This window comes from Toxorhynchites rutilus, chromosome 2 (genome assembly GCF_029784135.1).
Source record: "Toxorhynchites rutilus septentrionalis strain SRP chromosome 2, ASM2978413v1, whole genome shotgun sequence".
In the NCBI taxonomy this organism is placed as follows: Eukaryota; Metazoa; Arthropoda; class Insecta; order Diptera; family Culicidae; genus Toxorhynchites; species Toxorhynchites rutilus.
Genome location: NC_073745.1, coordinates 75,322,736 through 75,350,220, shown reverse-complemented (window position 1 = coordinate 75,350,220; position 27,485 = coordinate 75,322,736). Strand labels below are relative to the sequence as shown.

Below are 27,485 nucleotides of genomic sequence, written 5' to 3'. Positions count from 1 at the left end.
AACATTATTCCGCGAATGTCTTAAAAGCTATCGATCTTTATCGCTACTTTCACCACAAGCAGTCAAGAATAATTCTGAAAAACCAATCGTTACTGTTGTTCCGTGATTTAAGATTAAAGTTGAAGCCTAGGAGCGAAAAATGTTACATTAGACGTTCTGACTGCTCGCGTTTGCACATTAGTCTTATTACGTTGCCCGACAAAAATTTGAAACTAACTACTAAACGACAATTCAAATATCAGCATTTTGTTTCGTGTTGTTTCGACTGCTTTGTTACTTCGGACGTTTCGGGAGTCGGAGAAAAGTGACGTCCGAAGTAACTGCCCGGTGCTTAAAATCCTAATCTATACAATGGATATTTTTTGTATCGGCGATAAAAAGATGAAGAGGATAGATACGTGAACGATTGTTTTTGTAATGCATTCAATGATTGAAAACTAATAGCGTGCACCCATTAACTAGATTTGTTTACATTTGTTACATAGGACCGTTTCAAAAGTTACGCGAGAATTTCCTAATGGTTGAGTTTTCATGATATTACGAATATGTTTTTTTCATCAAATATAAATTTCTATAGATTTTTTCTAACTCGAGAACAGTTAGTGTTAGAATAAAAATGTCTGTATAGTTTTGCATGCAGAATTACGGGTAAAATCAATTTTTTGTATTACTTTTCTCGAAAATTTACAATTTTTAAAAGTATTGGAATTTGAAATTTGGAATTGCAATTCCTAGGATTTAATATTTACATTTACGTAAGACAATCCATGCACCAGTTAGGGGATCTCCGTAGCCACATTGGTTGCGCGTTCGCTTAGTAAGCGATCGATCGTGAGTTCAAAACTCAGGACCCTCATTGACCATCTTTGTGTTGTTACAGAATAGCTACGTCCACGCAACAATCATCAGCGATGGAGATCGATCCACGGTCGAAATAAGATCGATTCATCCATACAACTGCTCTGCTCTGCAAGACACATCGGGCTGCCGTTTCTTTAAATAACTCAACAATGATCAATCAACTGTCTCCGCTGTCCGGTGGTCCAACTGGATAATGGAAGAACAGAAAGAATACTCTTACGCCTAAAAATGGCTACTGTGTGAATGTACCATATGTAATGGTATAGAAGGAATACTGGCGAACGGCAACTGTGTAATGTGCTAATTATAGATATGATAACCATGTGACATGTACACGATTAAAATTCGGCTCTGTTACAGCTAAAATGCTAATGAGCCTTAAATAAATAAATGGGATACAAAAAAAAATCCATGCACCACTAGTCGTCATAATTTCCTATGATCCTCTTATCTCTCCACGCTAATAACCTTTTTTTTACATCGAGTACCGTTATTTATTATCCATAGAACATGCGTATTAATTCGTGATCAAATTCACTAGTCATTAAAATTCGTACAAAAGAAGTGTAAATTATTACATGTGGTTGGATACAGTATTCAGTATGATTCCTTGCTGTGGTGGCTGAGAGCAGACATATGACCGCAAAGGGTTAATTAATTGCAGAATCGATAAGGATTTAAAAAATAATAAAATATGTTAATACGCTTTCAATACCCTCTGAAAATTCTCCGAACTATGGCGAAAAAGGTTTCGTATCGTGCTACCGACTAAAGGTGAATCGGAGATCCAGAGCGAAGATGAATCGGCTTTTGCTGTGATCAATCATATTCCGGAGTGGCAAAGATCTGCACTCATCAAAAAAAAAAAAATAAAGGACCGGAATATGGCATCGAAAATTTTGAGTGGGTTTTGGAACGCTGTAATTCTGTCATAAAACGATGCATTTGTCAAATCAATAACTGGGTCTTGTATAGAACATTTCAAAACTGCCCGTCGATTTGCTATGCGATCGTTATGTCATGAAATATGCATAATCCAAAAAGAAAGGATAATTTTTCACTCGATTTCCAGATGGAATAAGTACACTTCTGAAATGAAGCTGAGAACTCAAATTAACATTATTGTATTGTATTGTATGTATTATGAAGTTCTACTCCCTCTAGTTCGATTTAACACGAGAAGATTTTCATCTTCTACATCGTATCTAAATCGGATAACGAATAAATACATTATCTAGTGTGGTTTGATTAATTAACTAAAATACAAAATACAGATTTTATTCCACGAAAAAAATATAAGGGGGTTGTATGTAAGACATGACGCTTAGGATATAGGTCTACGTAATAATTTTGTTTGATTTGTTAATTTATTATCTCGTGGTTTTGTAGAATCAGCTCGAAAAGGAGCAATTCACTTTGGCCTTTGCGAGAACAATACACACTGGTCATAGGTCTCTATTTGTTCCTTCAGGTCAATGCACGCATCGCACTGAATATTCATTGCAAACACTATCCCGGTGGCCTTTATCGCATTTGACACGTAGGGTAACATGGGGTGAGTTGGACATACGGGGTGATTTGGACCACCCGTTTAGTTCAAAAAGTATGGGTCAACTTGGATTTTTTATAATGTCATTTTCTTTTATTATTGAACCGTATATAACTAACGTAAAAAAACTTTGGTAAAAATCGACAGTTGGGAGGAAACGGTAGCATGAACACAACAAGCACTTTGATTGTCAAAAAATGTGAGTTTTCCGGTCGTGGTTTTAAGGTTTTTCCCGCTGATTAAACAAACTTTTCGTGTATTGTGCAGTTAAGTTCTGTTCGCCTACAGAAGAGGAACAATTTGATGCACCGAAACTGTAAGTTTGATAACAATAAATAAAATTAATTGCATTTTAATTTTAGCATGTTGTGTGGGGTGACATGGACACATTTCTGTGGGGTGAATTGGTCCTACAGGTTTGAGGGTTTTTTTTTATCTAATTGAGATCAAAGAAAGATAATGGGAAAGAAAAATGCTCAAACAACAGCGAAAAGATTCATGCAGAATTCGAGATGGTGTTAATCCAATTTTTCTGGTCTGGAATCTGGCCAAGACACCTGGTATCGATCCCAAAACACTGTTACTGATTGTAACATTATCCCAAAGTACTTTACATAAACATATGCATATTCTTTTCGGAGGAGGCGATCTGGCGTAGTGGTAACATCCATACCTCTCACGCAGAGATCACGAGTTCAATTCTCACTCCCGACATTCTTCCAAAAATGGAAGTAAGAGTGACAAACCTGCCGAAATGTGTTGAAAATCAAAAAACTAAGTTCTTTTCGATGAAACACACACTGGACCAAATCACCCCGCATCAAATTTCAATGTCCAAACCATCTCTTTTATTGTATGATATATTTGGTAGTTTGAAGCTTGATATAATGATTGAACATTATTGATTGAGAGAAAACAAGTGTAGTTTAGTATACAATGTGACATTTTTGATTTAGATTTGCTTAGGTGGTCCAAACTCCCCCCTTTTCCCCTACTCGTCAATAAAGCTGGGCTCCTGTTATTTAAAAAAAAAAGAACACAAACAAACATTTAGAAGCAAGTGGTGACATAAACATGTAGAAAAAAAATGAAATGGAATCCATAAAATAAAAGGAAAAAAAACATTAAATAGAAAAAAAAACAAACATGGAACATTAAGTTCACAAGACTTATATATACCTTTGCTAACGAAAGATATATACAAGCAGATATGCCAGCCTTCCTGCCTTCTCAGAATTTCCCAGACTTTTTGGAACGTTCCCTGATATCCACTCAGTTTTGCCTGATTTTTCTGAAATGATCCTAATTTTTCCTGATTTTTGTACTTTTTACTCTATCGAATCATACAAAAAAAATTAATAAAATCTCTCGGTAAACGTAAAATAACTATGATTTGCTCTGGTTTATATTGTAGTGTGATAAACAGAGAATTGCGTAAAAATATTTTTTAAAATTTTTAATTTTTGCTTTGTTGCATATTATGCACATTAGAGTGCCAATGATCTTATGGGAGGAATTTTCGAAAGGGACTTCCGGAAAATTGTTGTTTCCCGCTAAAAAATACCCTATGAACAAGCTCAGCTTAATCGGACTTTTTTTTACTAGTGTCGCACAGTCGTCAAAGTTTCAGTTTTTAGAAAACCGTAAAATAAGCCTGGCGATATTATGAAAAGTCGAATTTCGGGATTTAGATCACAAAAAAATCGAGAATACAGTAGATCTCGACGTTTCATGCAATTTGAAGACATTTGACATCAACTTTTTTTTTCAAAACTCCGATTTCATGCACTTGGGCGATTTTACGGTTTTCGGAAGACTCAAACTTTGGCGTCTTTGCGACAATAGTAAATAAAGTCCGATTGAGCTTAAACGTTGTACCGTTCTGAATCATATTTCGGACGCTTGAGGCATATGATGCAGAAAACAGATCTAAACTTCATGCACAGGTATTATTTGGTTGATATTTTTAATAAATTAGTTCAATATACTTTCAAGCTTTCTACTTTGGTACCTATTTGATTGAAAACATAAAAAAAATCATCGAATAAAATGCTTTTCAAATGAAGCGAATAAAAATCAAACTTCGGACACTAAATCAAATTTCCGACAGATTGAATTCAAATTTTGGACACTTTATTTTGTAATTTTTTGAACGAAAATTACATTACACTTGATTATATTTTATAGTCAACTGCGAAACACTTACCAAACAATCACAGTGAACTGTTAACGATGATGAGAACTGATGAAACACGAGAGAAATTTAAATATTGATGAAGAGGTAAATTCTACGTGCTCATGCTAACCAAACGTCAAACACAAACGATATTGAGTAGTGTTGATAGATTTTTGCCGATTATGTTATAATTCAAATTTAGTTCTCATATGAAATGATAGTGAAACCAAGTGATTACTTTAAAGAAGCAATTGTGATATTAATTTTATAGTTATATCATCAGTGCATTAAGCATTTCAAGATATTAGAACAAAGTGTCCGAAATATGATGTTGTCCGAAATATGATTCAGAACGGTATAGTGTATTTTTTCGAGGGAATAAAGGAATAAAGAAACGCTGAATATTTCTCTTATTACTCACAATTACTGACTGTATATTTCAAGAGAAAATATTAACGATAAAATACTCCGGCCTTTCCACTTCTGTGAAAGTTTATACCATGCTTGTTTTTTTCACATTCCTCAGCACTGGTAAAATGACTTCAATTCATGAGATTAGAAAATAATATTAGTCATTAAGAATTATATAGAGATAAATGAAGAAGATCTATATCTTCTTCAGTTATCTTTTATTTCGCGGCAAATAACATTCAAATACACCAACAATGTAAATAAAATGTATTTGTCATTAAAAAGCGTTTCATTTATTGAAGAAAATACATAACAACTGTTTGGGAACTTCGTGCCGCCATTTAATCCTCGGTACATGAATTAGCAGATTCACTACAGATATTTAAAACCACCGTTCATGAGCATTCGGTAAAGATTGGTTACGTAAATTGTTACGGTGTGCGGATTCCACACAATTTGCCCGAAAAACTTCCTAAAATCCTAATCTGTCAATAAATTCCCTCTGCTCGCAACTAGACAAATTAAAGACAGAAAACATCCAGAATTTCAGACAATATGATAGGTGCCAAACTTCATGTCTTTTTGACAACACGACAAACTATTTTGAAGTTTGTCCGAGAGGTGCTATCCCACCAGCAAATCTAACTGGATATTCACTTTCTGATTATCATAAGCTCAGATCCCTGCAAAGCTATCTCAGGGGCAAGAGCCTCGACTATATGAACAGCAAAAAATACCTTGAACAGTTTCCGACGAGAAAGCACACATGTTCAGGAAAATGAAGATGCATAAGATTGTGAAACAAAACCGTGCATATTAAAATGAATAGATGTATTTCTGCCTATAAAAATGATTCTTTTATTTTCCGATTAAACCGTCACGATCTTTCTGGGCAACCCAATATGAATTATCCTGATTTCTTCCAAGCAGAACAAGTGATGTTCGCTGATTTGTGTATAGCAAGAGACTGAGAATTTGCCTCAGAGAAGATGCAATGTTTATTCACTAGCAAAAGCGTACTTACTGTGGAGGGGTGGAGTTTAAGTCGCAATTACTCTCTTCTCGTTTCGATGTTTATATAACCGCGACAGCACAGATAGGTAAGCACACATTTGTTCAGAACAAATGTATGGGAAGACGGGTTTACGCTCGTTGTCCGCATCCCGTGGTCGGGTCCCATTGGCAGAATCCGTCCAAGGATGATTGTGTCCAAAGTGAAGAAAAACGTCCGTTTTCTGAGAACTTAATTTCGCTAATGGCAGGGAAAACTGGGTTCCCCATTTGGAAAAACCTGCATCTTTTCATGTATTCTTCTCTATGTACAGTTCATTGTTTTCAATTATGTAAATACGTAGTGTGAGTTCAATGTTACAATCGTTTTCAATTCTTTTGTATTTCAATTGTCGTTTTTAATGTGTAGTGTATTTGTTGTGATCAACTGTGACATGGACATGGACATGGAACAACGAGAATGCTTCTAATTTTCCTTGCTTTTAACCATTTACGGATTAGATAACCGTAATGTATAGCACATTAAACAAATATTAGGGAATTTACTATTCGATAGGTCACCAAAATCCGTTCGATGCAAAAATAGTTGTTAAGGTTAACTATGTTCCATAAAAACGTGATTTCGTTTTCTGATTTGGCACCCTTGATGGAAGACATAGTCCTACGTCAGAAAATTGTTCTATCTATATTCTTGCCGAATGTTGTCGTTGTAGCAAAACCCATTTATCGTATCTTTGCTTCATTTGCGTCCGTATTTCCAACAATGGTCGACTGAAACTCTGAGAATCTGAATCTGGGAATCAGAATATGAGACCTGAATCTCAAAGTCTAATTCTGAGAATCTGAATTTAAAAATCTAGATATGAAAATTAAACTCTGAGAATCTGAATCTGGAAATTAGAATTCGAAAATCTGAATCTAAAGATATGAATCCGAGAATCTGAATCTGAGAATCTGAATTTGAAAGTCCGAACCAAAGAGTCTCTGAGTCTCTGATAATCTGATTAGATGAACCTAAGTCTAGGAACCTGTATTTGAGAATTTGAATATAAAAATCTATATTTGAGAATTCTAATCTGAATCTGAGAATTTGAATTTGAGAATCTGAAACTTAGAAACTGAAAATGAATATCTGAATCTGAGAATACGAATCTGAGAATCTTAATCTGTGAATATGATTTTGAGAATCAGAATCTGAGAATATGAACCACAGTCTGAATCAGATAATATGTTCATTAGGGTGGTAATGAATGTATGGAAAAAAATTCATCATCGAATTACAAAAACCGATCATGCACATTTTGTTTATTGTCCCAAACAAATGACCTGTGCACCAGATCTCGACGAGTCCCAGAAAGTCGATTTTCGGCCAAAAATTTGTTTTCGAGTTGACAACAGATCTCCACATTTTATGCATTTTTAAGTCATTTGAAAAAAAGTTCGATTTTTCAAATTTCATAAATCCAATTTTCATTTGATATGAATCCAATTCATCAGAATCAAGGAATCTGAATCTACGGATTCATATTTGAGAATCTGAAATTGAAAATCTGAATCTGAGAATATGAATCTGTGAATCAAAATCTGCGAATCTAGATTTGATAATCTGAATATGAATCAGGAAACAGAAATCTGGATATTGGATCTGGAATTCTGAATTCAAAAAAATTATATTTGTTCCGGATCTATACAGCTGGAACTATCCTGAAGTAGATAGAAAACTGGTTGGATGGTTGGATTTGAGAAAATCGCGATGATTCTGCTCCAAAATGCAGCCTTCTGAATAGACACCCAGTTAAAAGGTTGGAGTGAAAAATGGTTGACTCAGTTAAACACGTCTTGTTACGAAGATAAATTTTATTGAACTGGATGGTGAATACTGGATACGAAGAAGTATCTCCCTTGAGTTTAATAAATGTTATTGCTAGATCGGCGATTTATCTCGGGAGAGTGAATTTGTAGTGAGTTATCTTTGTAGTTCGAACTATTACCCCAATGCGATTTCGCCTAATAAATGGAATCGCCGCAACAATATTTTAAATCTTGTTTTCATTAAAAAAAAACCCAAAGTCGTATTGATGACTAATGTCATCACACCAATTTAAGGGGGTATTCTAGTTTAGAAATTAAAACAAAAAGTTTTTTTTTCACAATTCTAACTATTCCACCCAAATTTCAATAATATACCATAGAAAGGATTTTTCGAAAAAATCCTTATTCACCGATTTGTAGTCATTTTGGTGGTACGATGTCTAAACTAGTACGACCTTGACAAAATAATTCTAAAAAGTTTTCTCTCGAAACTAGTTCTTAAAAGTAAGTAAAAATACTCTTTGTTTTATTCGTTTAGAGCTCGAAAAAACGTCCGAAATTTGTGTCTCTACACTAGAATACCCCCTCAAGGTTTTTGTATCCGTCATACACTTTCAAACCAAATACTGCACACTTGAGCCGCGCTGATTCGCGTTACTCAAATATCGCACCATCATTAACTAAACATTTTATCGCGGTATCTCAAACACGAGCATCACTTCAACGCTCAAATTAATTCTCTGTAAATCTAACATAGTCGGGGTTTTCAAATTTCATCTAAACCACATTTACATTTATTGCAAGATTATCGCTAATATCGAGAGTAGATTGCAGATTGGGCTTCTTTCGAAAGGCATTTACCAGCAAAGCTGATGTCAAATGATGTGTGACAGCGTCATTCCAAGCAACTCTGCCCCCATCGGATATAAGATACGATCATTTTGAGAGCGATGTTCGGCAACTCAGGCATAAAACCGATTGCAATGTCGTGGAATTGCAAACAGTTTTTGAATTACCATCGAATCCATTCCGATATTATCTTTTACTTTCAGTTTTTCCAGCCTCAATCGAATAAGATACTAAGCGTCTCTCTCGCTTTCGACGAATCGTTGATGTCATCTATTGTTATCTATTGTTATACTGGAATGGATCTATACGCGAATATGTTCTGGATCATTTAAATCAATGATTGCACCGGATGTGTTTTACTAAGATGTATAGAGAACATCACCAGTAAAACTAAAAAGCAACAAAAACACTTAAAAAAAGTGTAATCAAATCGGTTCCTCCCGAACAGCAGGGTTCATCCATCTATCGCGCCATCTATCCGTAACTTACCGAAACAAGCGGGCTACCTCTCACCCATTCCCGAAGGCCTTGGTCGACCTAGCGCACGTTGGATTCTATTCTCCGCTCCGCGCATTTGGCCTCGCATAAGTTCATTCCCGTGTGCGAACCATGAACTCCCTCTCTGTGTTTTCTCGCGTTTACTTCGCGTCCCGTGACTGCACCAATACCTACTTCCTGCAGCGTCACGAAAGCTCCATGCCGTACCACTTTCCACGACGTTCCACAACGACCACCGTTGCACGGAACGGAAAGCTCACCTTCCTCAAGTTTAATGAATTCTTCTCGGATATCGAACCGTGCAAGGTTCAAAACATTTCGACACCTGCGCAGTTCCAGCAGCGACCAGCCAGAGACCATCAAGTGTAACATCCTTTCACTGTCAAAGCGATAAAGGACATGGACAGGGTTGTTGGGTACGTGGGCTTTAGAGCTTCGAGCTGCAGGGTACACACTACTTGAGTTGTTTTGGTTCATTTAAGTTTACTCGTTTCTTTTTCGCTCCCTCGTGAGCACAAGTGCTCACGTTGTTGTCGAGCTGTCATATGGAATTGACAACGGACGGAGCGGGAGATGATTTAGATTTAGAATCCACCCAGTGTGGGTGGTAGAACAGCGGAGAATGAGTTATTTAGGGATGGGATGAATTTATCACATGAGTTTAACAGACCGATACATAATAAATATAGAACTTTTACGGGACACCAAGCGTCTGCTATGATGTGTATTTGGGTGGAAGCGGAGGGTTGTTCATATTATACATAACGACGAACAAACACATTTTAATATCTACATTCTCTTCCCTTTACAGGTAAGGTCCCAACCCCAAAACAACATTTCACAAGAGGTAAATATGATAAGATTATTTTAATGAAACACAAACGGCACGTTTCGCGAACCGATTCTGCGAAAACAACATTCCCCGTTATCATAATTACTTCATCTCATTTTTGTACCACCTGACCTTCAACTTTCGTGCAGGAGTGATAGTAAACTTTCTGCGTAGAACATTTGTGGGCCTCGCTATGCTTAGTTCGCTGAAAACGGAAAGCCAGCTCACATGGGTTCTAAGTACTTTCGGTCCCCCGTTCCTGATGCCACGACTGCCCTACTTCGCATCATATTATCCAGCTTTGCAAAGAATCCTTGCTGGTATTGGCGGCAAAAAAGCGTCATGGGTGTGTGTGCGTGTGTTCAGGGGGGTTGACCTAGTTGTCGAGCAAAATAAACTTCGGTGGGTGAAAAACACACAGAGGAGAGGAGAGTGAGAGTAAACAGCGCAGAAATTGGGTGTCGAAGGAACGAAGTGGAAAATGGAATCATCTTTCAGCGGTTCAGCTTCACAGCATCCGAATGGGCGAAAGGAAGGGAGGAAGGATGTCATGATTGTGACTCTCTGACAATTCACTGTTATGATCCTAAATGTAAATGGGCATTTGAATATAATTTGGTCATCAGGTCATTTTTCCAGATATTTTGACGGATATTAACGATAATTAACGATGACGGATAGAACGATAAAAAAGTAATTGAAATGTAATGGAAAAAAATCTAAACAAATTCTATCTTAACTCAAAACATAGTATTAATAAAAACGTTAGTAATTTAAATTAGTTCGTTTACTAAAGTTTTGAATACGTAACCATCATTTATTTATATATTTTTTAGTCCGTTAATAACATTCAGCTCAATTAAAAAAATGTTTCTACAGCTTCAGACACCTCGTATGTATCGTTACCCTTACTCCTTCGTAAACTTCAAATAATAGGGATAGAAGTCAAGCTATTGAAATGGCTAGAATCATATCTGACTGACCGTACGCAAATGGTGAGATTTAATGGGAAAATTATAAAAACGAATATTTGTTACATCCGGAGTTCCTCAAGACTCTCAGTTGGGGTCACTTTTGTTCATTTTATTTGTTAATGACGTTTGCGTTTTTCTTAACAGTGTTAAGGCGCTTATCTACGCAGATGATTTGAAGCTGTATATGGAAATAAAGAATGAAGAAGACATTCAAAAATGAAGTTGACATCTTTCATAATTGGTGGACTAAGAGTTTATAACAGCTGAATGTTAGGAAATGCACTTTGATGACTTTTACAAGAAGAAGAACATCATTGAACAATGGTGTTAATCTGGGGAATCAACCCATCAATAGATGTCAACGAGTAAGAGACTTGGGCGTGGCCTTAGATTCGAAACTAACCTTTGTTGATCATTGTGATACAATCAGCCATAGAGTAAATAACATGTTGAGCTTCATCAAACGCTTTAGTTACCATGTCCCCGATCCGTACACAATAAAAACATTGTGTATTACATATGTCAGAGCAATTCTCGAATACTGTAGTATTGTATGGTCCCCCTACATAACTTCACACGAAGACATAATTGAATCTGTACAAAAACAATTTTTATTATTTGCACTTCGTAAACTAGGCTGGTCTGCATATCATCTCCCTCCATATGAAGCACGCTGTATGCTAATCAATATGAAAAGCTTAAAAGAACATCGGAACTCTGCCATGATTCTATTTATTATTGGCATCATATCACAACGAATGAACTCAGAGGAAATATAAGGAAACCTAAATTTTAACGCATCGATTAGGCACCTGAGAAACCCTGATATTTTCTACATAGATTACCGAAGAACGAATTATGCCAAATACAATCCTATTAATCGTATGATGAGCCTCTGTAACGAACACAGTGAAATAATTGATGTAACCATGTCAAGGTCAATGCTAAAAGACTATCCGAATAGAATAAGATATACTAAAATTTCACTGTAATATTTGGGCAGCATATTTAGCCTACGATGGGTTGACGAAATAAATCAATAAATAAAAATTATCATGTAACTTGTTAAAATCCTCTTTTGAATTAAACGGATAAATTATCCAGCCAGCTCTCTTTAGCTTTTTTTAGTTTTAAGTAAGTAGTTTAAAGTAGTATTAAGAATGTATTGGTCTACAGTTTTGATTCCCGACAATAAATAAATAAATAAATAAATTTGTGAGCCGCTGAATGAAAAGTCATCCAAAATGATTTTTCCGTTTTCTATTCAAATTCACCGACAATGTGGTATTACATATATTATGAGTTATTTATTATTATTATTCATTATTCGGTAATTATTGATTACCTCTTGAAAAGGTCCTATCTGATCTGATCGATTCTTTTCATTAAGGTTCTCTTACGATAATCACGGCCATGCAGACAGATTTTGGCGCCACGTAATTTGTTACGTGGTTCCCTTCTACACTCCTGATATCGAACTCATCAGGAAATGCTGCTAAGTTTCTAATGGAAGAGAATGTTGATGATGAGTATTGATCAATGCTGATAGGTCATTTTCAAAAGCTACGACGACGACGAAGATCTAACGTCGAAGTGCCATACCACAACACCTACAACAGTCGATGCCGATAGCAATAGAGCGAAGCCTCTGGTCGGGTCTGAACGCTTGATCTTGCAATATTAACAGCCGATTTTTTTTCGGAAATTAGTTTCTAGAAGAACTTATAATTGTACTACTACTACTAATAATCGAATCAAAGAAACACGGCCGAATACTTCAAGGCCGGATGGCTGATTTTCCGACAGCCGGATATTCGACTCTTTATTTACGAATACGAAACTGGCAAAAACATTTTAAATTTAGAGAAAAATGAACATTTTAAGGGAAAAAAACACATTTTTGTATAAAAATAATGTACGATGATTAAATTTTTCGTTTATAATAAACATCTAATTAAAATATATATAATAGAGAATGAGTTTTTCTGCAAAGAATTATGAATGTTTTTTTCTGATAAGGATTTTCTCCTGCAATGATGAGATTTTTGTGGAAATATTGAGTTAATTTTAATATTGGACGAATAAGATTAAAGACTTCGAAGTTATATATGCAAAGAACATGGACCAATTATTTGTATTCAAGATTAAAAAACTAAGAACTTCAGGGATGATTATCTAAGAAAGGCTACACTTACTTCACTACAAATCAAAAAAGAAATAACAAGCATTACAAGTTCTGGCGTATCCAAAATATTTCGAATGAATCGCAATCACGATGCTTGTATTTGGTGGTCATTAAACTCTAACTCAACTGTCAAGTTTTGCTTATCTTTCAATTCCTTGCAGTAGTGTTCACAGCGAAAGACTGTTTTTTGAACTTATTTTGTAATGGTTTATCTTCTGTTAATGAGAAATTATTGTTTTTTTTATATCAAGTAGCCAGCCGGATAGCAAACATTGTTACAAAATCAGCAACTGAGAAAAACGCTATCAAAATTTTGTAGCATATTTGTCTACCAGAAGCTTTAAGCATTTCAGTTTAGTGATACATTGGGTTTTATATAAGCAGTAAACTAGTTTTTAATGAAATGCGAAAAGTTCCCCTCACTTGAATCAATTAGTCTTGATTACGCTTTAAAAATACATGATGGGACAGTTATGCCTAGAATATCAACATGGGACAATTGAGCTTGATGTTTTTTCTTGAAAAGCTGGGAACAAACAATATACTTTTTGTAGTTTTCTGGTAGATTAGGCATAAAAACGTCGATTTATGAAGAAAAGTGAAAATTGTCAAACAGTAACATGGGACAAATATGCGTAGAACGGCAGTTAATTACTTGGAACACATATTTCTGATTTTTATTTAACAACTAGGTGACCCAGCAAACGTTGTTCTGCCATTTAAATTATTTCTAGAGAATATTTTGGATGTTAAATAGAACATAACTAATATACTTTAAGCGTGTTTGAATGTTTTAACGATCTTCAAAATTGTTCGAATGCGATCGAAAAAAAGGCATTTTTCGTCAAAGATTTTCCTTCTGACTTGCATTGTGGTCACACACATTCTAGAGCTCGCCACTCAGAATACATTCAAGACGTGTTGTTTGGTATAGAAATCTCAACTAACTACTACTAAAAATGATGCAAGCAATACTACGATGAGAAGGCGAACATTGGGAACGTTAGTGATATTGAAGAAGAACACGAAGAGAATCGTATGAACGATGTGCGTTAACGATGAATTCCAGATTATTGGTTTTTCTTCGAATCACAATTTCTCGCGTCATTGTGCAGACACCTTCTATGATTTTGGTAGCGCTTGCGAACTGAATCTAGACACGTGCTCTCCAGCAGATGTTTTATCAGAATTGATGACAATAACGTGATTGTCATTTTGTAAACCGAGAAAGTGTGATTTGAAGTATTTTGATAATTAATTGTGTTCATTCAAAAATACTTCCAGCTCGCCGGAGATACGCCTGGCTTTAGACGAAGTGAGGTTACTTGCGGATGTGTGGATGAAAGTTCGATCTAGCGCCATCTGTCATTTAAAACATAAATAAATTCGTTCTGTTTGAAAACCGAAATAGGGTATGGTGGTTTAAATTTGAGGTTGTATCTATTGTTTGAAGCAAAATTTAAGAAAAAAAAATATTCAGATTTTTTTTTTCTGCAAACAGGCACTCTAATCGGTATTAACCCTTTGCGGTCGTATTAAATTTGGGCATGGGTGTCGTACTGGTCGGAATTATTTTCCCTTGAAAAAGCAGTGATATATGCAAGATTATGAAAAATAAATATTTCTTTTATTTTGTTGTGATGTCATTTTGATGTGATGTTTTTGTATAAAAATTATATTTTATAATTCGTCTTCGTGTGAAATCCTTTTAAACAGTCTCCAAGAATAAATCATATAGCATAATGAATACATAATTTTATTTTTATTATCCGTTCAATATGAGACACTTATGCAAATTATTCAGCTCTTTAAAAACAATTTGTTCGGTAGTTACTCAAATAATGATTCCTGCGTATTCGAAATGATTAGAACTTTTCACTTTAGATGCACAAAGATTTTGTCGCTTGAGACACTTATGCAATTATTTAAATAACATGAGACATTCATGCAAACAGTAGCTCTGATACTTATGAACAATCTTTTCCTTCACACCAAAGTGTTACAATGTCTAAATTCTGTTGTTATGATTTTTGTCCCACATTCCTATGCATTCAACGAACTGTGCGTTGTTTTGTATGAGTGACTAATTTGTTTGATACTGAGTACCGTTATCTATTACTCATAGGAGCACCGTATTGATTCGTGAACAGGTTCACTAGACATCAAGCTTCGTTTAGGAAAAACCTCAACTGATACTTGGTTGAGTAAAATATAAGATTAGCATGGTTTCTTGCTGTGGTGGCTGAGAGCAGACAAACGACCACAAAGAGTTAAATATTTAGTATTCGGTATCCAAGCGGTATCGTATATAGTTTACAATCTATTCTCATGCTTACCAAGTTTTTTGTGCATAATTTCATCAAAATTGGTCGATCCGTTTCGGAGGAGTTCGGTAACAAACACCGTGACACGAGATTTTTATACATGTAGATTTGGCTATACATTTCCAACATTGTTATTAAAACTTTTCATTATAATACAAAGTTGTCTACAAAAACAATTTTCGTACAAGGAAAAAGTGTTTTTCCTTCAAAAATAATACTAATTTGGTACGGAAAAGGTAATTTTCATTCATAATTTCAATTTTCGAAACGTGTTCATTCCGCCTGAAAATCAATTATTTTTTGACGCTTCCCTAAACTAGCAAACGAAGCTCAATGCTGTCAACGCGGATAGGAGCATAGCAGAGTTGCTATGTTACTATTATCGCAATACTAATGCGATTTACTACAGCCATAGCTTTCGATATTGCGATAATTGGCACATAGATGTAAAATTGTACCAATTATGGTAATACAAAAATACAAGTTTATTTCGGTAAAATCTATAAATTGGTCGTATCACAACATCGAGAAGGTTGTAATCAGTGTTGCCACATTTTAATCTGTACCAGAGGGGTTAAAAATCTTTCTCATCTGTACTTTTTCGTCCAAAAATATGTACCATCGAAAATATTCGTTGTAGAAATTTTGCATGAAAAAATACTCTTTTATTTAATACAAACACTACATTTACATTTACAAGTCCTTCGTATATTTTATAATGCTTAATCATAGTTTTTTTTTAAATTTAGATTGCGTACCATCATGAATTATTTTTTGAAAAAATCGCTCCAAGCGATACTGCGGCGTAAAAATCGTCATATACCTTGATGTTTCTTTGTTCGAATGTGAGAAATTTTACACGCGGAAAAAATCTGTACCAAATACAGATTTTGACGAAAATCTGTACTCTGTACCGTACAGAATGTGTACGAAAAATAACGAAAAGATCTGTACCTTTCCAGATAAATCTGTACGTGTGGCAACACTGGTTGTAATGTATGCGTCTACACTGTATTTGCATAAAACGACCGCTTCGCAGTATGAAAATCTCATTATTTTGATCACATAATCCTTATCAAAATGTTAAGAAGCAAGCATCAATGGGACACTATTTCCAAAATAGATTTTTCAACAAAGGAAAAATGTTTCGCATGGAAACAAGTACCAAAATCAACAACAAAAATTTTTTTGATGCTTAAAAATCATATTAGGGCCATTAAAAAATATGCTTTGTTTTCTAAACTAATAAAAAACTCACTTGTATTTCCATCATAGGTACTTCTGCCCTAATCGCTGAAAATATTTTTTTTAGTATATTTCCTATAGAGGCCAAAATTTTATTAAAACGTTTCAAATCCCTTCGCCCCATGTCATCGCAGCAATACGGTTCAGAATTTGTTAGTATATACCTAAAACTTGGAAAAAAACAAGACCCGACCCGGGTGCTCTTGCGAGTAAAAAGATGCCGACTAACAAAGTTGAATTTATGGCTTTTATTCTTATTATTTTTTTTTCTCTTATGCTTCATCTTCATATTTCCATCTATAAAGCCACTCAGCTACACGTTTTTCGGAAAGCCTAATCAATAACGTTTATGAGAATATAATATACTGATAAATTATGATGTTCTTATGATAAAAATATATATCTATATAAATAAAAATGTAAGGCCAATTGTGTTGCTAAGGGCGGACCCCGAAGAATTAATCGTCCGATTTGAGCCATCTTTATTTTGATGTATTTTTCTGAGCCCGTAAATCAATGTTATGGAGAAAAAATCAGTAAATTTTCGGAAAACTCTGAAGGAAGGTCGGAAAATTCGGAAAATTGATTTCTCATATGTTTTACATTAACATCATGATCAGCGTTGTCGGTCAATTCGATGTTTGCGCTATTGAAATTGATCTTTGTTTGAAAGCAGAAATGGATTTTCAGGTGAAATAACGCACTGTGTTGCTAAGCGCAAAACCCGAAAAAGGAATCGTCCAATTTGAGTCGTCTTTGTTTTGTTGTATTTGTCTTGGCCCATAGATCAAAATAGCGAATAGAAAAATCGAAAATTTTTCGGAAAACTCTGAAGGAAGTTCGGAAAATTCGGTAAATTGAATACCCATATGTTCGAAAATTACATCATGATAAGCGTTGTTATTCCATTCGATGTTTGCGCTAACGAAATTGATCTTTGTTTGAAGGTGGAAATGGATTATCTGGCGGAATAACGCATTCCTATCTATATAATAAAAAAAAGGAAGGCCAAACGTGTTGCTAATTCGCCGGATAAACTAGTATTTTTGAAATTCGCTTCTTCTCGAAAAAAAAATGCATTTTTTTATCTTCATTTCTCAATATTTTAGGTATAGTGCCTGCTACAGCCCTTAAATTTTTAACTTTTCTTAGTTAAAGTGTCTACTTTCGGTAGGAAATATAGAAAAACAGATCGGTGAGGGTCACTTCTCCGATTTTTGTTCCCCTGAAATCCCAATAGTGGACCCGCTTCTAACTCGCCATCAGCATTTGGTTGTGTGACTTCCCTGTGACTGGATGGATACACATGCTGAAAGCAACGTGCCACAAAATACGAACGGAGCAAACTATATCGGAATCCTGATCTCTTCGAATATGTGACCAATCCGCGCGGGAGCAGAGCACCATTTGCACTCGACTGCACTTTACTGTAGCAAAGGTGCGTTATTGCTATCCTGGCGAAAGTACATGGGTTCGATGTAGTGTTGTGAATGAAGTTTTTCTGCCAATGGATACGGGGAAGGGGTTTTACGGATTGCAAGATCTGTAATTGGAGGAAAACTAGGATTTTGGCTAGGAGCTTGGAGCTTTGTAGGACCCCTACAAAGTTTGCAAATAACGTAACACAAGGCAGGCAAAGTGCATGTTTATAAAGTAGACCAACCGTTAGGCACAGACTGCGTTCCCATTTACCTTAGTTAGTAGATAAGTTTTAGTTTAGTTTTGAAGTAATAACAAATTGTGAGACGAAAAGTTCATTATTGAGCTTCCTAAACATTTCTCAACTCTGGGAAAAAAGAACGATAACAAGAAATATAATCTACAGTGAAAGCCGAAAATCAGGCTGCTTCATATAACTAGTTCTTATTCCCCTTACTACCAATTTCCATCTGATGAAGTGTACGCAGAGAACAGAAAAATATTTTTCACTCTCATTAGTTTTGACTTGTGTTCAAATTATTATATGGTTAACATTATTGAAAGATATATGAAATACAGCATTCAAGATTCTGATACCAGAAGAAAAACATTAATTTGAATTAAATTACTTGTGTACGTAACAGTACATCTCAATGATTTTTTTTTCAAATTGACAATTTTAGGCATCATTTCACAGCGCATCGGCTCATCTGACAGTACAATCGCTGCTGTCAAAAACAATCTCTCTGGCTCTGCTATCACTCGCCATGCAAGTTTTCTCCAAGACTATCCCAATCTCTTCAAATAAATACCACACATTTCGCTAGTGTCCTGTCACAACCCCCAACTTCGTGAGCATTACTGATCTCGTCTCCATCCATCCCCGAAAGGAGAGCAAGCATGGTCGCATGGTCTTCCAACACCAACATATCCCGATTCACTATCCCACGCTTTCCGGAGCAAAACACAGCGAAAAACTCCGTTTGTTTGCATTCATCTCACGCACGGGAAAGCTGCGAGAAGCGAGCTTTCGCTCCTATTTTCGCACTCCTTCCTGGGTGTGTTTGTGTTCTGGTCCAAACCCCAGGCAAAGCGAGAAGAATCCTGACCCAACACCGTGGGAGTGGATTGAGCTTTGCGCGTTTTGGGACAGTCCGGAATGCCGGTCCGTTCCCTCCCCCTCCTACTCGCGGAGATCGGCGAGCGCAAGCAAGAGATCCGGGATGGCTCTCCGCGTGCACACACATACAAGGCTGGGTGGGGATGCTGCAGCAGCTGGCAGGCTCGCTGGATGCTGTACAGTGCTGAGTCTCGTACCGTGTACTGTGTTGTGCAAGTCCGTGCTTTCTGGTCGTGGCCATTTCTCCGGGTTGTGGCAAATTTGGAAGCCCAGTTCTTTTCAGTTGGAGCGCTGACGTCACGTAGGGTATATCCGTAGTCCGGGTCCTCTCTGCGCGGTGCTTTGGTGTGTTCCTGGAGGTGTGTAGAGTGCTAGTGCTTCCTGCCATCGGAACTTACTGTGGTGAGCACTGCTTCCGGCGGTTCCCCGTGAAGATACCGTTTAATGTTTTAGTGGATTCTGCGGATTCTTTCCTGTGCTGTGGTCGAGAGAACGAATACCGGGTGGTGTTCCGGATAGATTCGAACCGGGTCCGGGTGTGAACTGAGTTCTATGAGCTGGGATGAAGTTTGATTTATTGCAGGAGTGGTGCGTGTTGGGCGTAAAACTGTGACATAAATCCTCCTGATAATGAGTAATATGCACGGAAGAGAAACAACAACATTGAATCAATATTTCAACAAGAACATGGTATAAGGGAGTGCTCTTTTTGGGATTCTGTGTTTTCCAAAAATCTGTAAGTGATTCTCGAAAGTCAGCCTAGTATAGGAGGGAAAGTCAGCATAGATGAAATGATATTGAGATAGGCAATTCTAACTATCAGAACAAAATTCCGATGCTGCCTCTCTTTACATAGACCGTAATATTGAACAGCGTATTTCCACTCTTTCTCGCTCAGCTCGTATCTATGTATTGAAGGTCGGAATCGAGCACGATGATGCTAGAACGACAGAATTCAGCGGAAAAGCTTCATCCTGTGTATGTGACCGTCGTCTATTGGAAAATATGAAACATCGCTTGTCGTAACACGTTCATGCCTCTCTGTTGGAATTCCGATAAAGATTCGTTCAAATTTTTACTACATCCTGGGCCCGAGTCAGTGTGTTCTGAGGATTGTACCTATTCTCCATCTAAATATTTACAACTTTCTTGTTTTTTTTTTCATTTCGGTGGCGCCAATAAATTCGGCGAAATAACGGCAAGCGCAATATAACCCTGCGAATCGAAGGGCGTTGTGGCGCCGGAAAATCGTACAACTCTCTACTATATACGTATAGATATTTCTGAGGAGGCACTTTCTGACTTCTTTTTTTGCTCATACTGTCCCCAACATTCAAAGCAGAACGTTTACCATTATTGCATCGCTTCCGACGGCATTGGCAGGTATCCCGCTTGTTTGACAGTTTTTCTCAGATGGACCAAATTATGAAGGAAGAGGGTACTTTCTGTCTATTTGAAACTATCACGATAGTTTCGGGGTAATCATAAATTGCATGTTTTTCTTTAAAGTATTAAATTTTTGAATAGAGCTCATGTATTCTTTTGTACGATGTAATATTCAAAGAAACAAATAAAAATATCACCTATTTTTATTAACCACGAACATTCAAGATCCAGTAAATGAAAAATATATGTATTCTGTAAAATTTTATTTTAAGTGTTTGGTTGACATAAAATTTATAGCTTCTCAAAAATGCTCCATTGGATCCAAACAATTTGGGATCTTGAAGAATTAAAAAATCGTTCGTGATAAGATGAATGACAACCCTTCAAACAGAGTCATCTGGTCATTTGCTTAACAGTGTTGTATGGTACTATCAAACAGGGATAGTCGAAAGAAGCATATCTGTTCTTCATTACATCATCCGTTACAGAAAAGTGTAAAAAATTTACACAAACAAGAAAAAGATTTTATTTTCATAGAACTTCACTTCTGTTTGTTCTCAAATTTTTATAGTAATCATGTTGACCGAACAAATGAGGTTCTGTAGATTAATTACGATTACGATATATTAACACCTAAATTTAAGATTTTTAAATAAGTGGAGTTAATTCATTTATGCAATGAAAGGCTTCTTTATCGAACTCAATAATGATACAAAACAGTTAATAGACTGTCGTCTCTGATGTTTACTAAAAAATTTGTCCGAAAAATTTAGTCCAATTAGATCAGGGTTTCTCAAACTATTTTGGGCCAGAATTGAGTGATACCTGATAGCCAAATATTTTAAACAAAAATCTTTTTTCTAGTTTTTGTCTTATTCATACAAAATTATTTCTAATTAAAAGACATTGTGGTTGGTTAACCTGTTATAAGGCCGTAACAACCTATATTGCCACCCACAGAGAATATTTTTTTGCCGCACTTGTAATATTATTTGAATATTTTGCTTAACAAAAGACTTCTAAAAGTATCTGGGAATACTCCAATTTGTTAGGGCAAAAAATGCTAAAAGTGTACGATATTAATTTGGGAGTCATTTTTATGTAAAAAAACGCGATTTCAGAGCGCCGGAAAAAATCGGTTAAAATTCGTTGAACATGCAACAAATTGATAAGCTTTTCACTGTGAGCGTTCTATTTAGGATCTACAGTGTAATTCATGCAGTTTTTTCAATACAAATTGGTGTATTCGATGAAAAATTCAAATTTGGTGTTTTTCTATATAAAAACATTTTTCTTCGTTGTACTAGATATATTGTTTTTATATTTGTATAACAAAAAGCACAATAAAATGGCAACTATATTGAAATATTTTTTTTTTCAAATGTTCCAATAATTTAATCTTTACCAAAGATATTATGTTCTTCCTCATGTAAGAATTATATTCTCTGAAGTTTGAGTCGATTCCTTGCCTAGTTTGCATGGCCTTATGAAGAGTTAAGCCAGGGTTGTCAGGAGTATTGAACAGACATCTGGAAGTTGGGGAATCAAAAGTCTGGATTTTTGTCGACATTTTCTATATTTAATTGCGAATTTTATTGAACATTTTCGCGGGAGCGTCGTTTGACGTTTGTTTGCTGATGAGCAATGACAATGAAGTGTCTTTCTCAAGGCAGGTGAAGAAGGAGTTTGGATTGAGTTTGTTGTTTGGGACTAGTTCGAGTGAGCTAATATTTTGCATAGGGTATATTATCGTACAAATCAACATTTCGTAGCAAGTTCCGGAAAACTATTTTTATTCGCATCCTAAACCATACTTTTCGTTTTCTATTCCGAAAATAACTAAGTCACAGAGTGCCGATTTTTGACAATTTTGTTTTCGAGATGACACTAGATCTCGACGTTTCATGCCATTTTAAGCCATTTGGTACCGAAAAAAAACGAAACCCCAGATTTCCGAAATTTGATTTAGTGTCCGAAATTTGATTCTTATTCGTTTCATTTGAAAAGCATTTTATTCGATGATTTTTTTATGTTTTCAATCAAATAGGTACCAAAGTAGAATGCTTAAAAGCATATTGAACTAATTTATTGTGAATATCAACCAAATAATACCTGTGCATAAAGTTTAGATCTGTTTTCTGCATCATATGCCTTAAGCGTCCGAAATATGATTCAGAACAGTAATTGTAGAACATATAGGAATTAAATTTTCCGAACTTTCCTACAATTCTTCAGAGTTTTCCGAAAATTTTTCGATTTTTTTCTCCGCTATATATTATTCCACGGCAAGAGACGAATACAACGGAATAAAGACGACTCAAATCGGACCATTCCCTCCCCGGGTTTTGCGCTCACCAACACTTTTGACATTTTTATTTTTATTTATATAAATAATTTTAAATTTAATTTATCTTCAAATTCTATGCAAAATCTCATATTCGTATATTCAGTTGTTCCTCTCTCCTGATTGATCATCGTTTAGGGAAAATGGGGATGAACGATTCATGATTTTTGTTCTTGAAGTGCTGAATTGATGTAGTGCGTAAGAGGCGTAGACACTACTTGCTACTACTTGCTTGCTACTTATACTTGCTTTCCTAGAAACTTGCTGCAATATTTGCAAAATTACGATAGATTTGAAATTTTTAAAACATCATTGTCATAATACAAAAATTTTTTTCCATCAAAGCCATGAGTAGACTCTGTACAGTTTTTTTTTAATTTTCTAAAATTGCCTATCGATTGCCTGTGCAATCATTACTTCAAAAAGCTCTTCTGAAACGTTATTTTGTTTAGCAATGTTCTTGTGAGTCTAAAAAAAACTTTGGAAAAATAGTTCATATAATAAATATGGATTCAAAAAATGATCTGAACTTCTAATTTGGTACAATATAAAATATTTTTCATAGTGCTATTGATAAGTTTTGGGGGCACTTTTTACATGCTTACTCTGCCAGGTTCTTCAAATTCCCTAATACACCCATACCTCGCTATACGGTCGCTCTTTATCCGGCTTTTCGTTGAACAAGCTTGGAACCGATCCGATAGAGTTTGTATGAATCTGTGTTGGAATAATTGATTCGTTATACGGCTTTTTTTCTTAGCGACCCGGGAACGTATCTAGGCCGTAAATCGAGGTATGGGTGTACAATAAAATCATAGATTTTCGTAAAATACATTCGACAAAATAAAAACACGAAAAAGGTGAAAAAAATCAGCATCATTTTAAAGTTCAAAGTTTAAAGTTTTGGAATATTTTACCAAAATATACAAACACATGAAAATCAAAATTACGAGGCATCTTGTACATCTGTTACATTTTGTGATGAAGTGCTCCTGTAGTTTACTACAAACATTGATCGATTGGCTAGCAAAATGGCTGAACGTATCGAGTTTTTTTTTTTTATCTTCGCTTATTTTTCGTCGGCCTATTTCCGCCACTTTAGTGCCAATCACCGACATCAGGGAGGCGACTCCACCTGTTCCTACCTATCAGACTCAACAACTCATGAGCCGGGCCAACTTCTTTTACTTCCGCTCCGAAGGAAGACGTAACCAGAGATTTTTCGCCTCAGAAAATCCCAACGACGCCAGCTGGGATTGAACCCAGGCCGATCGGATTGTGAGGCTGTTACGCTAACCATACAACCACTGGCGCCGTCTTGTATCGAGTTTTGTCCATAATTTATTGAAGTTTTCAAAACTGCCTTTCGATTTGCGGTGCGATCATTATTTATTGAATTATTCACCATCAAACATGAAGGGGAAATTTTCATTCAAACAAAAATATTTTCGTATTGAGGAATGTTATAGGGATCAAATGAAAATTGTTTGAAAATGTTAAATGTATTTGCCATTACATTAGTTAGCAAAAATAAAACAGACGGAAATCAATGTTTCATTTCTTCCCGATACTTTTGTCCACTGCATTTACACACACCAAGATAAAAAAGTGTTCGTAAAATATCCCAAAACTTGGAAATTTAGGCTTTGATAGGATCTACATTCCATCTTAATGTGTTGATTTTTCACAAAGTTTCAAAAGTTTCGAATTTCGCCTAAAAATTTCGGCCTCGCATTCTGTTCCTCTATTTTTTTGTCGAGTAGGGGTAGTGGGGGCAAATTGGTCATGGGTTGCAAAGTAGTCACCTGCTTGTTTTGTAGTATAACTATTGAATATTGACACCGTATTGATAGTCACCTTTTGTTTGAAGAATTTAATGATTTTTGAGTCACCCTGTACTTCAGTAGAGGTGTGGAGGCGATCTGGCGTAGTGGTAACATCCATCCCTCTCACGCTGAAGGTCACGAGTTCAATTCTCACTCCCGACATTCTTCCAAAAATGGAAGTAAAAGTGACGAACCAACCAAATGAGTTGAAAATCACTATAATACAGATAAAAAAAAAAAAAAAAAAAAACTTCAGTAGAGCTGTCGCATGTCAAATAAAAACAGAAATTACTCTCACGATAGTCATTCGGCCGTAGTTCTGTGCGCATGGTATCTATGGAATTTCTCGTGAAATTTAGTCAATTCAATCTGAAATATTGGTCAAATCATCGGTTTAACTAAACCCAACTCCAACTAAACCAAGCCTTATGCGGAACGTTATGTGTTTATTACTACGTTTTTGTATGCAAGAGAAAACTTAAATTGAGACTCTAGGTGAATAGACCAAGCTTATTTCATACCTATACCTACTAAATAGAATATGATTTGTACAAATTTTGACGAAAAAACGCATAAATCTATCCCATAAATCTATTCCATTAGCTTGATATGTGCGGGTGACCACTTTACCTCCAAGCAAAAAAAATCGATTTCTATTTTTTTTCTATTTTCGATTTCTGATTTTTTCTAATGATGAAAAGTGCACTATTTTGAATTTTTATAGTAAAAGCCGTTTGCTATCTTGAAGAACAATGAGTTGAACTATAATATTCTTCGAGAAACGGGAATTGAATCGGTATGTGGGCGTTGGAAATGGGCATATTCCTTAGGGTTCTATGCCCCCACTTCCCCTATTAATTGCAGACGGTGAAAAATGGAAAGATATTTTTTTACTACGCAACTGTGTAATTTTGAATTTATAGAAACGATAAAAATGCAACATGTATCCTAAATAAATAAACAAATGGGATAAAAAAAAAATATATACGCATTAGATATATTTAAGAGGCATTTTCAGTATTATTTTTAAATATTTATCCCGAAACTATTGAGAATGGCGCAAAAAAAAAGGAAAAAGTACGTTTTTCACCGTAAATCCCATGGTGCAAATACGCCGAAAAACAGCAAATTTTTCCGCGATTTTCTAAGATATTATGGAAACTAGATACATAGCCACCAATTTAACTTACGACTGATTTTTCAAAAAGGCGTATTCAAAATCATTGATCTTTCTTTCAAAAAATCGTAGCTCAAAATCCAGATGTCTGATTAACGTTTGACAAAGTTATTGGAAAATTAGTGAACCGATTATGAAAAATAACATTTTAAATGCATCTTAAATCTTACTCAAAAATGAAAATTAATATTAAAATTTTTTATACCTCGAGACACTCCCTATCGATATATTTTTTTCACAATTTGATAAATTTTCACGTACAGTGGTGCCGATAATGGAGATATGAATTTATGGAAAAACTAGCTGACCCAGCAAACGTTGTTTTGCCATATCAATAATTTCTAGTGAATATTTTGTTAGTTGAAAAAATGCAAGAGTATTTGAATGTCTCAACGAGCTATAAAATCAATCGAATGTGATTGATAAAATAGAACGAACGAAACAATTTGAACAGAAAATATGTACGATGTTCAGGCTGCCGGAAATGAGAAGTTTTCAAGTCGGTATCCTGTACTTGTAACACAGCCATATTGCTTCTTTTAATCACAAATGAAACACAAATTGCTACATTACTCGAGGATTTATCAAGCAAATGAAACCAAATTAGGCATATGGAGGTTTTAGGGTGCAATAAATGATTCTATGGTGGTAAGATACTCCTCCCTCTCTCTTAGCGGGGGCTGTCATACAAATTAAACACAAATTTCAGCATTACTCGAGAATTAATCAAGCAAATGTAATAAAATTTAGCATGTGGAGATTTTAGGGTGCAATAAATGATTCTATGGTAGTAATATACTCCTCCCCCTTTCTTAGGGGGGGGGTCTGCCATGCAAATGAAACACAAATTTCTGCATTACTCGAGAATTAATTAATCAAATGAAACCAAATTAGGCATACAGCGGTTTTAGAGGGCAATAAATGTTTCTATGATGGTTAGACACTCCATCCTCTCTCTAAGGGGGAGCTGCCATACAAATGAAGCATACACTTCTGCATAATTCAAGAACTAATCAAGCAAACGGAACCAAATTTGGCATGTGGAGTTTATAGGGGGCAAGAGAAATTTCTTAAGTAGTTTGAAATTCCTCCCCCTCTACATGGGTTGTGCTGAGTAACTCGAGAACTAATCAAGCAGATGGAATCAAACTTGGCATATAGAGGTTTCAAGGATCGATAAACGTTTCTATGGTGGTTCGACACTCTTCCCCTCTCTCTAAGGGAGCCTGCCATACAAATAAAACTGAAATTTCTGCATAACTCGAGAACTAATAAAGCAAATGGAGCCAAATATGGGATGTGAGGGTTTTTGGGTACGAGAAATGTTTCTATGACACCCCATACAAACCCATAGAAATAATACACATATTCCAACAAAACATGACAATTGAAAATTTTCGGAAAACTCTGAAGGAAAATGGGAAAATTCGAAAAACTCACATGTTCTGGCATCCCGATTTATTACATTAAATGAGCTGAAAGATAA

The 27,485-nt window shown here is 35.6% G+C and overlaps 1 protein-coding gene and 1 long non-coding RNA gene across 13 annotated transcripts in view; both read left to right on the top strand.

Moving 5' to 3' along the window:
* The window catches only part of LOC129767221 (solute carrier family 12 member 4), a 588,731-nt gene that overhangs the window by 215,072 nt on the left and 346,174 nt on the right, over positions 1–27,485 (top strand). For 4 of the 11 annotated variants that reach the window (XM_055767886.1, XM_055767885.1, XM_055767879.1 and 1 more), the window contains exon 1: positions 19,452–19,668. The exons of 6 other annotated variants lie outside the window; for them this stretch is intronic. The gene's annotated coding sequence lies outside the window, so the exon portion shown is untranslated. Of the gene's footprint in view, positions 1–19,451; positions 19,669–27,485 lie in introns of those variants that run through there. One more of the 11 variants, XM_055767877.1, reaches the window with a different exon arrangement.
* LOC129767223 (uncharacterized) lies at positions 9,490–12,138 on the top strand. 2 transcript variants are annotated; one of them, XR_008741496.1, is made up of 3 exons: positions 9,490–9,583; positions 9,979–10,014; positions 10,149–12,138. It is a non-coding gene; the product is annotated as an uncharacterized LOC129767223 (long non-coding RNA). The 2 variants fall into 2 exon arrangements; XR_008741495.1 differs by lacking the exon at positions 9,490–9,583 and adding an exon at positions 9,655–9,912.